The 13,200-nt window shown below is 35.0% G+C and overlaps 1 pseudogene; it reads right to left on the reverse strand.

The window, feature by feature from the left end:
- Positions 1-4,269: 4,269 nt before the first annotated feature.
- On the reverse strand, positions 4,270-11,999 carry LOC147627336 (uncharacterized; annotated as a pseudogene).
- Positions 12,000-13,200: the final 1,201 nt, after the last annotated feature.

Raw genomic sequence — 13,200 nt, forward strand, 5'->3', positions numbered from 1 at the left:
ACCCACATTATATGCAAAGAGCTATGCTTCAATTTAAAAGAGTTGAATTATGTAAAGAAATGCCTTTCTTATCAAAAGATCAAAGTTGAAAGATCAAGGAAGCTTCATCTCTTAAATATTCCATAGATGGGAATGTATCAATATGGACTTCATCACTGGGCTCCCAATTATGCGAGGTGGGTATGATTCCATCATGGTTATGGTGGACACATTAACTAAGGTTGACCTTTATAATGGCCAATATCATCCATATTTTTGTAAGAGAAATAGTAAGGCTTCACGGAATATCTCACTGCATTGTCAATGACACATACATTAAGTTTACTTCTTGGTTTTGGACTACCTTATTGGAGGCCGTGGGAACTCACTGAAATGAGTACGGCCTATCATCTAGAGATAGCTGAGAGGGTAAGTCAAGTTATTTTGAAGATATGCTTAGAACTTACTTACAGTCAAGAACATGAGAATGGTTTTATTTTTTGCATTTGGTAGTGCTTGCTTATAATGCGTCCTACCATAGAAGTTTGGGAATGTCTCCTTTCAAGGCCTTGTATGGGCAAGAATGAATTACAACTTTGACTTGGTTAGATCCTTTGATTAGAGTTGAGGCTACTAAATAGATGTTGGACAAATTGGATCATTAAGTCAAGATAATCCATCAAGATCTCAAGAGATCCAAGAGAATATTCAAAGAAGGAGATATTATATTCCTTTGAGTCAAACCAAAGAAGAGCTCCCTATCCTTGGGAAATTCTGGAAGCTCTCTCGAAGGTATTATGGTCCATATGTAATCACAAGGTAGATTTGTAATCAATCCAATGAGGTACTTCTACCTCCTCATCTTTGGATTCACAATGTCTTTCATGCAAGTATCTTTAAGAGGTACATGTTAACCCATCTCAAATATTAGATGATGCCCTAGTGATCATCCCTAAACAAGGAGAATTTGAGGTAAAGCTTGACTAGATATTAGATTTTAGAGAAAAACATCTTTGGATAGATTACTTTGAGAGATTTTGGTAAAGCAAAAACACTTGTGTCTAGAAGATACTACTTGGGAGAAGACCAATGATATCATGCTTATCCCTATTTCTTGAGCTAAGGATATCTTATTTTTTTTCTTTTTAGGAGGGAGAGACGTAAAGTCCCTCCCTCTTAGAAATAGATAGTACCAATTATTTTTTGATTTTTTTTAAAAGGGCACTTGTTTGAACTTGAGAATTTTTATTGAGAAACAAGCTAGAAAAATTATTCAGCTAAGCATTATGTGGGGATATGATAATGATTTTTTATTCTAAGACTCACTAATAGTTATTTTTAAAATTTTATAGAGCAATGATAATGTAAATATTAGACAATAAAATAATGGGTAATGACCTAGAAATATTCTTAAGCAAGAACATTATAGGGGGTCGATTTGGGCAAGATGCATTAGGAATTTATCAAAGAAAATCAATAAATTATTTTTAAAAATTACAAAAAATTACTCTTGGGGATTTTTGTGAAGGGTGAAATTTTGGCCAAGTGTAGGTGGCCATTAAGGCACCTAGGTGTGCACATAATGTAACCTTAACATTTTAGACCTTAAGGGGCATGCTTACCCATTCTCATCCACGTGTCCCTCATACCTCCTTCTAGAGTGCCCTTCTAGAGTGGGAGGAATTCTTTTTCCCTCACTTCTTGCCCTCCTCGTTCTATGGGAAGCCATCACACTCCTCCCTTGCATGATTAGGCTTATCTGGAGATTTTGATCATTACCAACTCTATCTCTTAGTGCTTATTACCTCTTGGGTGCTGTGTCCTCCACTCGTGTGGGTGCTTTTGGAACTATTACTAGAGCAAGAGAACCACATCCTTCTCTCCCAAAGTGAAGTTTTGTAAGATGCAAGTAAAAAGTTTGATTTTTAGTTAATTTTTAGCTATTATTCATTAATCATGCTTTTCTTAGGGTTTAATTGTGCCACTAATGAGCAGTGGAGTGTTGTAGAGTGCCCACGGAAGTAGCTATTGGAGTTCTCTCATTCTTCTCTCTATCTTTCTCTCAACTTTGAATTAGGAAGCTTCATTTGCATAAAATTAATTAAGAAAAGTTAATTATAATTATGTATACGTATTATGATAAATGGAATCTTGTGGAAAATCTAGGTTGTAACCAATCTCTTGGTGATGCTAGGGTACTTATGAGAATTCTCCCCTATTTTCGGGTGGTTGCAAGATCAGGGTGCCCAGTTTTGTCCACTCAGGCACCCTGTAAACAGTAAAAAAACAGGCATTTGTTTACCTTTAGTGGCTAATCTCTCCTAGTAAATGAAGGAATTTCGTTTCAAGTTCTTTTGTTGAAACATCATATTCAAAGTTGGAAATATAGTTACATAATTTGATTAAGCATTAGATAGTCAAAAGTCCTCATTTCCTTAGGTACAAAGTCAATGTATACACCCTGTCCCAAATTTGAACTGATTCCATAAAATGCTAATATCTTTTACATATAATCTCATATAAGATTCCCACTTTGTATCTTAGATCTTCACATAATATGGAGCTTAACTTGATTTTTCGAGAAAATTTTAAGATATTTGTCTATTTTCTTTAAATATTTCAAGGTCTTTAAAGTGTTATAATGTATGCCACTTTTTTTACCCACAATAGCTACCACTTAAAATCCTCAATCTTGTATATTAAAAGAGTGGGTAGATACTGAGACATTAGTAGAATGTGGTGGTTAGTAAAAATTACAAATCCAATGGTTGGATTTTTAATGATCTCTTTTTTAAAATTCTTCCAGACTATCAGAAGGCCTGTAAATATTAATAATCTAATTAGTAAAATTATATTTTTGATGTGAATCATCTAAAACCTATAGGGACTAGTGTACTTGTAATGGTGCATCTATGGAAAAATAAATTAGATCACTCTAAGTATGGAAAGATCATTTGTTTATGATTTCATCATATTTTTGATTAATTTTGATTAATTAGACTAATTTATATTAATTTAAATTATATTGGGTTAATTTAAGGGCAAGTGTATTTTCTATTGTTTTCTTGATCTCATTTTAAGTACCTTGCCCCCCAAAATTTGCTCTCCAAGCATTGTCCCAGTCCAGCATAAACTGGATAAAACTGGACACCCTGATCTTGCAACAACCCTTTCAAAAATTTTTCCCTTTTCTTATTATTATTTAATCAATAAGTGTCTTAAGAATATCTCTAATTACCCCTTTTATGGTTTTTATTCATGGCAGTATTTAAGATTAATCAAGTTCTCCCCTTCCTTGAAAGAATAGAGTATTCAATGCTTTATGTTACTAAATTTATGTGATGGAATCATCAATTAGGTTAAGTTTTAGATTCTTCTTTCAATAGAGAAGGGACGTTTTTTATGTGTGAATGAATTAGGATTGATTAAGGCCATTTTTTCCTTATATAGGGCATGGCGCAAGAGCTATGGTTTCCCTATAACTGTGTCATGAGAGAAGCATGGGATTTATGAGACTGAAGAAGATTAAAAGAGAGCTTTCCTTATCTAGTAAAAGGGTTGGTGTGTGTGAGAAAGGATGGTCTTCTCTTAAACTTAGAATTTGTTATTTCTTTAGATCTAAAATTAAGTTATGATGTCAATTTGTTTTGAATATTAGATATATGGTAGTACTGTTCTGTGAGGCCATGTACTTATGCCATATGGTAGTACTATACTGTGAGACCATATACTTATGCCATGGGAACTTTTGTCCCATTGGGTTTTTCCCCATGGCCATCCAAGTGTGAATAGGCACCTTAAGGCTAACTAGTATATAAACAACCTGATCTATAGTTTAGGGTTACTGCTCATTTGTATTTTCTTCTTTGTACTTGTAGTAGAGAGCTTCATCTCTCTCCTCTGAGCTTGCCAATCTCTCTCACACTTTACACCTTTATGTTCTTGTGTTTGAGCAATGTGCGTGTGTGAGTCGAGCTCCATTCTATGAGCTAATAGTGGTATTAGAGCCAAGCTTTCTATTTCAAACTTTATTATGTTCAAGATTTTATGTTTCCATCAGGTGGTTATTACAGAGAAGTTTTGAGTCCAAATAGAGCTTTCATTTTAAGCTTAAAACTTCTCTATTTTGTGAGCTAACAATGGGCAACTTTCACTGAGTTTGCAACTCTTCATTACTAACAGTTGTGGAGTGGGAAACGTTTATTCAATCCAATTGTGTGTAGGTGGCATACCTTAATCTCGATAATCCAGTTATTATTTTGTAGTCCACCATTTATTAATTGACAGATGTCAAATAAATACATTCAAATCCGTCTCAGAGAAGTATGTCGCATCCACCACTACCTCACCTCCATTCGACTCGTGGCACATAAGATCACCCAACTGTGCAATTGCCTGATTTTGTAATCGTTCTCAAGCATAATCACTCTTGGGTGTAATTGACAACAATAGATTCTCCAATTGTTTTGTAGGTTTTCAAATCCTTTGATTTCAAAGTAAGATTGACAATTCTTGGTTTTACAATAATTAGTTAGCATTCTAAAAGTTTGATCTCATCAGCGATTCCAAAAGTCCAAATTTGACAATCCAACTTTAATGATCCAACTTTAATGATCCAACTTCAGCAAGGTGGTGGCGATTCTACTTTTTTTAATCGCCTGATTCTACTTTTTTGGATCAACCAATTTCACTTTTTCAGATTGATTGATTCCACTTTCTCGGATTGAGCAATTCCACTTTCTCGGTGGATTAATCGATTCCACTTTCTAGGATGGACCGATTTTAGTTTCTTGGATCGATCGATTTCATTTTTTTGGGTCAACCGATTCTACTTTTTTAGATCGATTAATGTCACTTTTTTTGATCACCTAATTCCACTTTTTTGATCGGCGATTCCACTTCGCCGATTGTTCGATTTCAAGTGAATGATTATTTGCATATTGTTTAATATTGCTAACTTTAGTTTAAGATTTCTTTTCGCATCTTACGTTCTTAAATTAATCCAACAGTTAGGTATTGCCAACAACTCTTTAAATGATTTGCTTGGTATTCTTTCTAAAGAGAATAAATTAGATAGGCGAATCCCTATGGAGTTATATGGTCAAAATTATCCTTACATGAACCACCAAGATGAAAGAAAAAGCTAATAGTGGTGTGGACATTGCGTGTCATAACATCTAGAGACCGATTAGAGTCATTTTGAAAGCATGCAATTGAATATCACTCCCCTTAGTATGGAATAGTCCAAGGGACCGAGAGCCTTGTAAGTATTGGAATACTTACTCAGTAACTTTCTGATGCTTACTTTTTGGACTCTGCATAAACTTGCTCAATTTTGGGAGACCACAAAATGTTTGGCCTCATACTACGTAGATAGATGATGCACCCAATGGCCTACTAATAAAGTGATGGATCAAATGGTTCATATGCATCCTCAAGATTGAGCCTAGTAATTATCTCTACTGGTGTAGTAAGAATGGGCTTACAAACCATGTAAGAAGCCTTTATATGTAACTTTTACTGGCAAAATCGTAATACCATCATCACACTACAATGGTATGCCCAAATAATTATGCAATGAGCCCAAATCTATCATCTTAAATGACACACATAATTTAGCTTTGAAGGTTAAAATCTTCTCCTAATCATTAGGGCTTGTGAGTAGCATGTCATTAACGTATAAAATGATGACCAAAAAATAATCTTTAATCCTACATAGAGGGTGCTATAAGTTGGACTAGTGCAAAAATCATTTGCAGCTAAGTATGCCTTTGTCTAACTCATACCATGCTTTGAGAGCTTGTCTTAAGCGTATATAAAGCATTTCTTAACCTGCATACTTTAGACTCCTATCCCTTCTCAACAAAACCATGAGATTGAGATACTTAAGCCTCCTCATGTAAATCACCATTAACTAGGCAATCTTGAAATTCACATTCTAACCATGATGCATTCCCGATGTAATATTACACCTCACTTACATGAGGAGGTTTATGTAATATTATATTCTAACTAGTTGATGCACATTCTCACCAACCATGATGCATTCCCAATCTAATATTACACCTGATTTACAAGATGTGGGTGCAAAGGTCGCACTATGTATTCTATGCCCTTCTCCTAAGCATAACCCTTTACAACAACACAACTTGCCTTTGTAGTGGTCACAATGCTACCATCAGTTAAGCTTATAAACCCACTTTTTACTAATGGCCTTTTTACTTGTACTCATCTTGCATGGCCTGCATCCAATGATCATTTTCTTGTGCTTCCTCAAAGGAAATTGGTTCCTCTTCATTACATATATTAGAAATTAGAGTAGCATAATCCACAAAAGAATAAGATGTTGCATGCATGATGAGAACTTGCATGTGTTGCTAGGCAAATGATTAGCTAGTTTGTTGTCCCATAATGTTTACACCAACCAATTTGGCACACTCTTGGATGCATGTATGGATTCCCTTTCCTCATCCACTACATCATCCATAATTGCCTTATTGATAGGTTGATCTATGGTCTAAAATACGAGTTGATTTTTGGCCCAGTATAGGCTTGCAGCACCTTGTTGAGCATTGATTTTCTCCACATATGGCTACTCGACATTGTACAATGTATTAAAGTTTTCTTGTGAGCATACATTTATCTATTTTTTTACATAAACTCATGGGCAAAATTGAGTTCTCAAAAAAGGCAGCATCTCACCAAAGTTCACCTTATGGCCAGATGGTGGAGTTTATACCCTTTTCTTTCTCACCTATATTCCACAAAAATGCATTTTATCGCCTTATCATCCACAGCTTATTGTGTGGTGGATGAATTTCCATGCATGGGTGGACTGTTATGTGTTTATGTGATAACATTTTGGTGATTTGGTATTGTATTTTTATTATTTTATGCCTATTTCTTATGAAATTATTGGGGATTGATTAATGGGACTTCAATTAAATGCTTAATTGACACGGATTTCATTTGTGAGTTTTAGGTTATGAGCTGTCTGAGAGTGATGATGACAAAGGTGTGACACAATGAAAGGGTACTTATTTAGGTGTTGCATGGATGGTGGATTGAGCAATTGTGTGAAGATTGAGATCTCAGTATATATAATATTTTGTGATCGTGTGATAGCATTTGAGTATTTAATTTATTGCTATTTGTGTAGCCAGACATTATTGTAATGTGCATGCACATGCACAAATTAATTTATTATGGCTTGGCACACATGTACACAATTGTTTGGCAAAGTTTATTTTATTATTAAGAAAGCACAAACTTGGAAAAGATGCAATTAATGGCTCCAAGGAGTAATTTTATGAATGATTAAATACCGCATGTGGAAAGTAGAGCCATAAAAAAACCTCATGAGGGAAGATTGCACCCAATGAATTTGTCTTTGTTCTTCTTGAATATTTTTTGTGTGAGCTAGGGTTACGTGAATTGTATTTTTTTGTGAGATTGATGGTTTTATGCTATACTTGAAGTAAAGGTCCTCTTACAATGGTATTAGAGGCATATGCCAAGTACATGAGCTTTTTAATTACCTTAGGATAAGAAATTCAAAAATTTTTGAAGTTTAATACAAGGGCAAGGTAAGTCTTTCCTCTCATGTAGATATTATAGTAAATCTATAAAAGCATGTTTTAAAAAAGCATGAGCTTGCAAGGCCTATAAATTATTAAATTGTGCATAATACTATTAAAAATCTTAAAATTTTGGTAAAAGAAGGGTTTAATTGTAGACTTTGGTAAAAGAAAGGGTTTACTTGTGGACTTTGGTAAAAGGAATGAAGATTAATAATCATTGGGAAAAGGGAATGGTTAAAGCTAAAAAGTTATCTTAAATCAAGGCCTACATCTAAAACAAAATGGAATTATCCCTCATGAAATGGCACCTCCCTTCATTGTGTAGTAATGGAACATCAACGAAATCTCATCTTTTTCACCTCTCTAAGATCTTCTTGTATGGTGCTAACCAACAAGGCTTTGTTACTCCCTTTTTGCTAAAAAAAATTGGCATGTTTGTATTGAAGACGGTGGGCCACCATCCTATCTCTTTAACGGGCATTGTTTTTGTACTATTGTGCAGTGTAAGAAGCTTTAAAGACTTTATTAAAGCTTTATTAAAACTAGTAGCCTCACCCATCTTCTATGGGTAGGGGGCTAGGCTATTAAATTCAAATTCAAATCTCTTAAAGAGTTTATAGATCATCAATCTCTCTCCATGGCTGCCACATGACACACACGTCCTTTATATAATATAGAGAGGTGTAATTAAAGCCTTAATAAAAAGACCTACAAAAGCCTTTAAAGCCTTATAACTAAGGCTATGAAATCTCTAGAGAAAAAAGTCATCTCAAAGGGATTATATAATCCCCTCTTAAACTTTTCTTTACCTTGGCCTTTTCACACGTCAAACAGATATATATATATATATATATATATATATATATATACCTTCATAAGGTCAAAAAAATCTGAACTAACGAATTGAGAGATTTGAGAAAGAAATAATAGTGAAGAAGGACAAAGACAAAAACAAAGCATTTGAAAGATAAAAAATAAATAAACTAACAAACCTTGCTACTAAGGAGAGAAAATCAAAAGATAATATCAAACGAAGACTTTTTATTAAGACATTAACCAAAAAAAAAACTAAACAAACCAAACCAAAAAAAAGAACAGAAAACAAAGTAGCAAAATAGAGAACTATCATGAAAGAATGAACCTTTTTCAAAATCTTATTGAAACTATAACCTTTTTTGATAAGTAGCAAAATAAGATGGCATGATTGAGAGATAAAGGCAAATTTAGTAGAGCAAAGACGAGAGAATCTAAAAAGTTGAGAGCAGATAACACCATACTTAGCTGTATCAGAAATATTGGAAGAAAAGTTTGGCATCCGAATGATCTTTAAGTTAGCATATTCAGGTTGTAAGCGTTTGTCATAAATATCTACTATGAAGCCCGAAGATGATTGAGAGATCTTAAGGTCTAAAAAAGTACAACTATCACTATTCGAGGTACAGTTAAGTTTGCAAAATTCCTTGGGATAGATCCCTCCACCTAAGGAATTTGGACTGATATACAAAAACTCTTGAAATGCAGGAATGTTGGGAACAAAGAGGTCATCTACAAAACGTCTCACATTACAAAGTTTGTGAAGAAAGACAGGACAAGTATTAACAGAAATAAGGCATTCCATAAAATCAAACTCATAAGTAAAAAGATAAAAATTAGTAAGGAAGACGGCACAATTAGTACCCATGGGAATACCAATTGCTTGCTTAAATAAAGAGTCACCTAACGATATATAAAGGTTATCTAGGATAAAATCTAACCAAGTACAAATGTCATCTTTGTTTACAATTTTGGTGAATCTTTTCTTTCTCTTATCTACATCTTGATTTTTACTTTTTAACCAAGAAAAATCAAAATACAAAGTTGACTTTTCTACTACTAAAGCCTTGCATCTATCCTTTTCTACTACTAAAGCCTTGCATCTATCCTTTTCTACTACTAAAGCCTTGCATCTATCCTTTTCTAGTCTATAGGCAAAAACTTTCGTTCAACATAAGGGATCTAATCCTTCCACGTAAGTCTTCAAGTCTAGTTTGGTGTATAAGGTCACGAAGCCAAAGGTTTGAAGGCATAAAGGAGATGACTTTTCAACCAGGCTTTGAGAGGAGTTTAAGAATTTCAAGACAAGAACTACTCCTATAGAATCTTTCAAGACCCAACTCGTGTCTGTAGGCACGTCAGCATCTTTAAGAAGTTTTTTCCAAAGGTCATGGACACTAGGTAAAATGGCTTTAAAGCAATGACTAAGCCATTTAGAAACATCCGTCAGAGATGTATTACAAGAAGCAGCTAAGAACCTGGGCTTTATAGGATTCTTATGAAACTTCCAAACTGTATACAAAAAAGGCAAAGTCGGGTTGCACTTGAAACCAAACGATTTACAAAAATCTTGGTGTTTCAAGATAACGTCTTGAGAAGAAAGTGAACAGCTAGAATAAGTTTGAGAGGAAGAATTCACTTCACTTAACAAACATTCTAAGTAAAACTTTTTACAAGTAAAAACAAAATTGTTAGAACACTTGTCTACGTAGGAAATAACAAAATCTCGATGAAATTTCTTGAGAGCAACTAAATCGCTAGAAGATAAAGAATTGCTAACAGAGGGAGTACTCTTTGAACAGAATTTCATGAGTTTCTGAGAGGCCTTTCTCAAAATAGCAGCTTTCCAATGAGAAAAAAATGCCTTGAACTCCTAAAGATTCTTCTAGCTTGACTACAAAACTAGATACGCCCTTTTGTATGGGTTTAAGAAGACAAGAGTCAACTGAAGAAGAAAGTCTAAATTTAGTGCCTTTAAAAAAGAGCTCTTTGAGAAGCGAATGAGAAGGAAGAATGGAGCAATCTATAGTGACCACATGTCCTAAAGATTCCTCCATAAACGAAGAGAAGATAGCCTTCTACAAGGGCATTCAGTTCTAAGAATGGCTGATTTATTGGCTCAAACATATATTTTACCACTACTAGGTAGTTGAGAAATATAACATGTACTCTTTTCTTGCTCCTTTGCAACACATTATTTTTATTTTTGGGTTAAAAAGGTGTATGGGTTATTTCTTTCTTGGGATATATGTTTTCTTTTGTGTATCAAGCTAATTTGACATAAGTTTTCGATCAAGTGTACTTTTTTGGCAAGATGTTATTCGAGACTCGATACGCAAATTTTAACGTTTTTCCTATCTTTAATTTTATTATTGTTTCAAATTTTAAATATGGGTAAACTTCCACAACATCCCAATGTTCAAGACCTACTCAATTCTCTTCGTGGCCTTCTTTTACACAAAGAATGAGTCTCGAGGATTTTGAGAAGAAAATCTTGTAATGTTTATGTAGGGGAAGCAAAAATAGATCAAAGAAAGATAAGAATATTAGGAAACTTGACAAAGCCCAACTAACGATAGTGAACCCAAGGAGCGTGTCATTAAGTAGTATGAGCCTCCCTAACAATGCTAAGTAGTATGAGCGTGTCATTAAGTAGTATGAGCGTGTCATTAAGGAGTATGAGCCTCCCTAACAATGCTAAATTTCAACTTGGTCTCAAAGCCTCCTAGGGCTGGTTCTTAGTAAGAGATTGAGATTAAGGTTTTTTTGTTTCGGTTTTGTGTTTAAGCCATTAGAGTTTATACAATGATTAAGGGCCTTTATATTTCTATTAGGGTTTGGTTTTGAGATTACAGTGAAACTTGGTACAATAATAGCACTTCGTGGTGTGGACCAAAAATTCTAAAGAGAAGACTAATTGCACAAGCAGACCCTTCCTTAAGGTATTTTTTTTAAATAAGAAGAACAAAGAACCTGTGCGTGTGCAATGAAGCAATGGTGGCAAATAAGAGCTAGCTTTTCAACATCAATGTGCAGCTACTCAAAAGAGGCAAAGTAGAGAGCTACAAGTGCCTAGCCAGTAGTCCTAGTAACACTCAAAAGAAAAGGTTGGGAAAGGAAACATAAATTAGGGCAAGAAGAAGAAGGGACTACATTCAAGGCGCAACTGTCAGAGCAGTGACATTATCATGTACAGAGAAAAGAGCTATATCGAGCATGAAGAGCTACACGACCGTGAAGAAGAATTAAGCAAATAGCAGCCAACAGTAGCTGTAGCATCCCATCATCTCCGTCTTCTGATATCTACAAGATGTGGCCCCCTGCAGCAGAAGCCTCTAGCTCTCAGAGCTCTCTTCTACACCACCTCTATCTCAACACACGGTAAGCATAAAGCCATAAAATCAAGCTGTCTCATCGTGTAATCGACAACAGAACCTGAAGTTCTTTGCCGCAACAATGGCTCTTGAAACAAAGTGTAGTAGTGCTTCCAGCGCGCAAAGCTCCAAAAGCAGGCATCTCAGCATCAATAGTCTCATCTCTACACACGACTATCAACATCAATGAACCAGCTGATGAACTCTTGCAACAGTCTGGGGTGAGTAGCTTCTCACAGAGTAGCATCTTCATCAGCACACTACAGTGCTACTACAGTAACATTGACAAAGCACACAAAAGTGAGCTTAGCTTCTATCCATAGGCATTCCTCAATTTTTAGAAGATAAGGTTTTCCCAACCGTTACAAAGACAACAAACCCTAAGTCATTAAAAACTTGTGTGTAAAATAGCTTTATTAACTGCCTTTTCACATGCCTTCCATATCAAGGGGAAAAATGTGCCTCTATTCTACCATATGGGATTAGGTCTTATCATGGCCTTGAAAGCATATGGTACTTCATGGGCTTCATCAAAAGTGGGATCCTCATTGGCATGGACATCATGTGATTAGGCATCGCCACCAATGAGTCAATTGCAAATAAGAAGACCAAGCTCAAAGCCTCTAAGTCTAAAGCGATGATCAAGCTAATACACATAGTAATTGAAGGCTGCTAAAGGTAGTAAAGAGAAAAAGGGCATGGGTTCTCACCCTTGTTTTTATGACCCCATCCTCCCTTGTGTAAGCTTACATTATAGCCTGTAGGGCAAGCTGAGATGGACCACTCCAGCATATGACTAGGAGTGTAGGTCCAATGAAGCATGTTAGGTGTGATAGATCCTCATCACATTAAGGGGGAGTGTTGACATAGCAATGTGTAAGAGTACAAGTGTAGAGCAAGGGGGAGAGCATACACATTATAAAGAAAGAAGAAAGACTAAGGGTCCTAACTCAATGGTTCATTTGTATGGTTACATATAAAAGGTGGCCAATGGTCAAAAAGATAGCACATGGAAAGTACAAGGTGGCACGTGAAGGAGTGTGAGCATTTATTGACACATGGATGGCACAAGGGTGCATGTAGCTTGTGGATGAGGACTCCTCGAGAGTTATAAAAACATGTAATCCTTAGCTCATTAAAACATGTAATCCTTAGCTCATTTGAGGAGCTTGATTAATGTGATCATAATGTGATTAGTGTCTTGATAATGCTTTAGTTAATCTTTACTTGAGTGAGTTTCTTATTATTTAATGTGATTAGTGTCTTGATTATGCTTAATTAGTTAATCTTTATTTGAGTGAGTCTCTTATTATTTAATCAATCATAATGTGATTAGTGTCTTGATTATGCTTTAGTTAATCTTTATTTGAGTGAGTTTCTTATTATTTAATCACATGAAGTTTATTGCTTGCTATGAGCCTCCCTAGAAATGTTAAATTTCAACTAATGCCACA

Source organism: Cibotium barometz, chromosome 21 (genome assembly GCF_041138505.1).
Source record: "Cibotium barometz isolate CiBa-2024 chromosome 21, ASM4113850v1, whole genome shotgun sequence".
NCBI classification, from domain to species: Eukaryota; Viridiplantae; Streptophyta; class Polypodiopsida; order Cyatheales; family Cibotiaceae; genus Cibotium; species Cibotium barometz.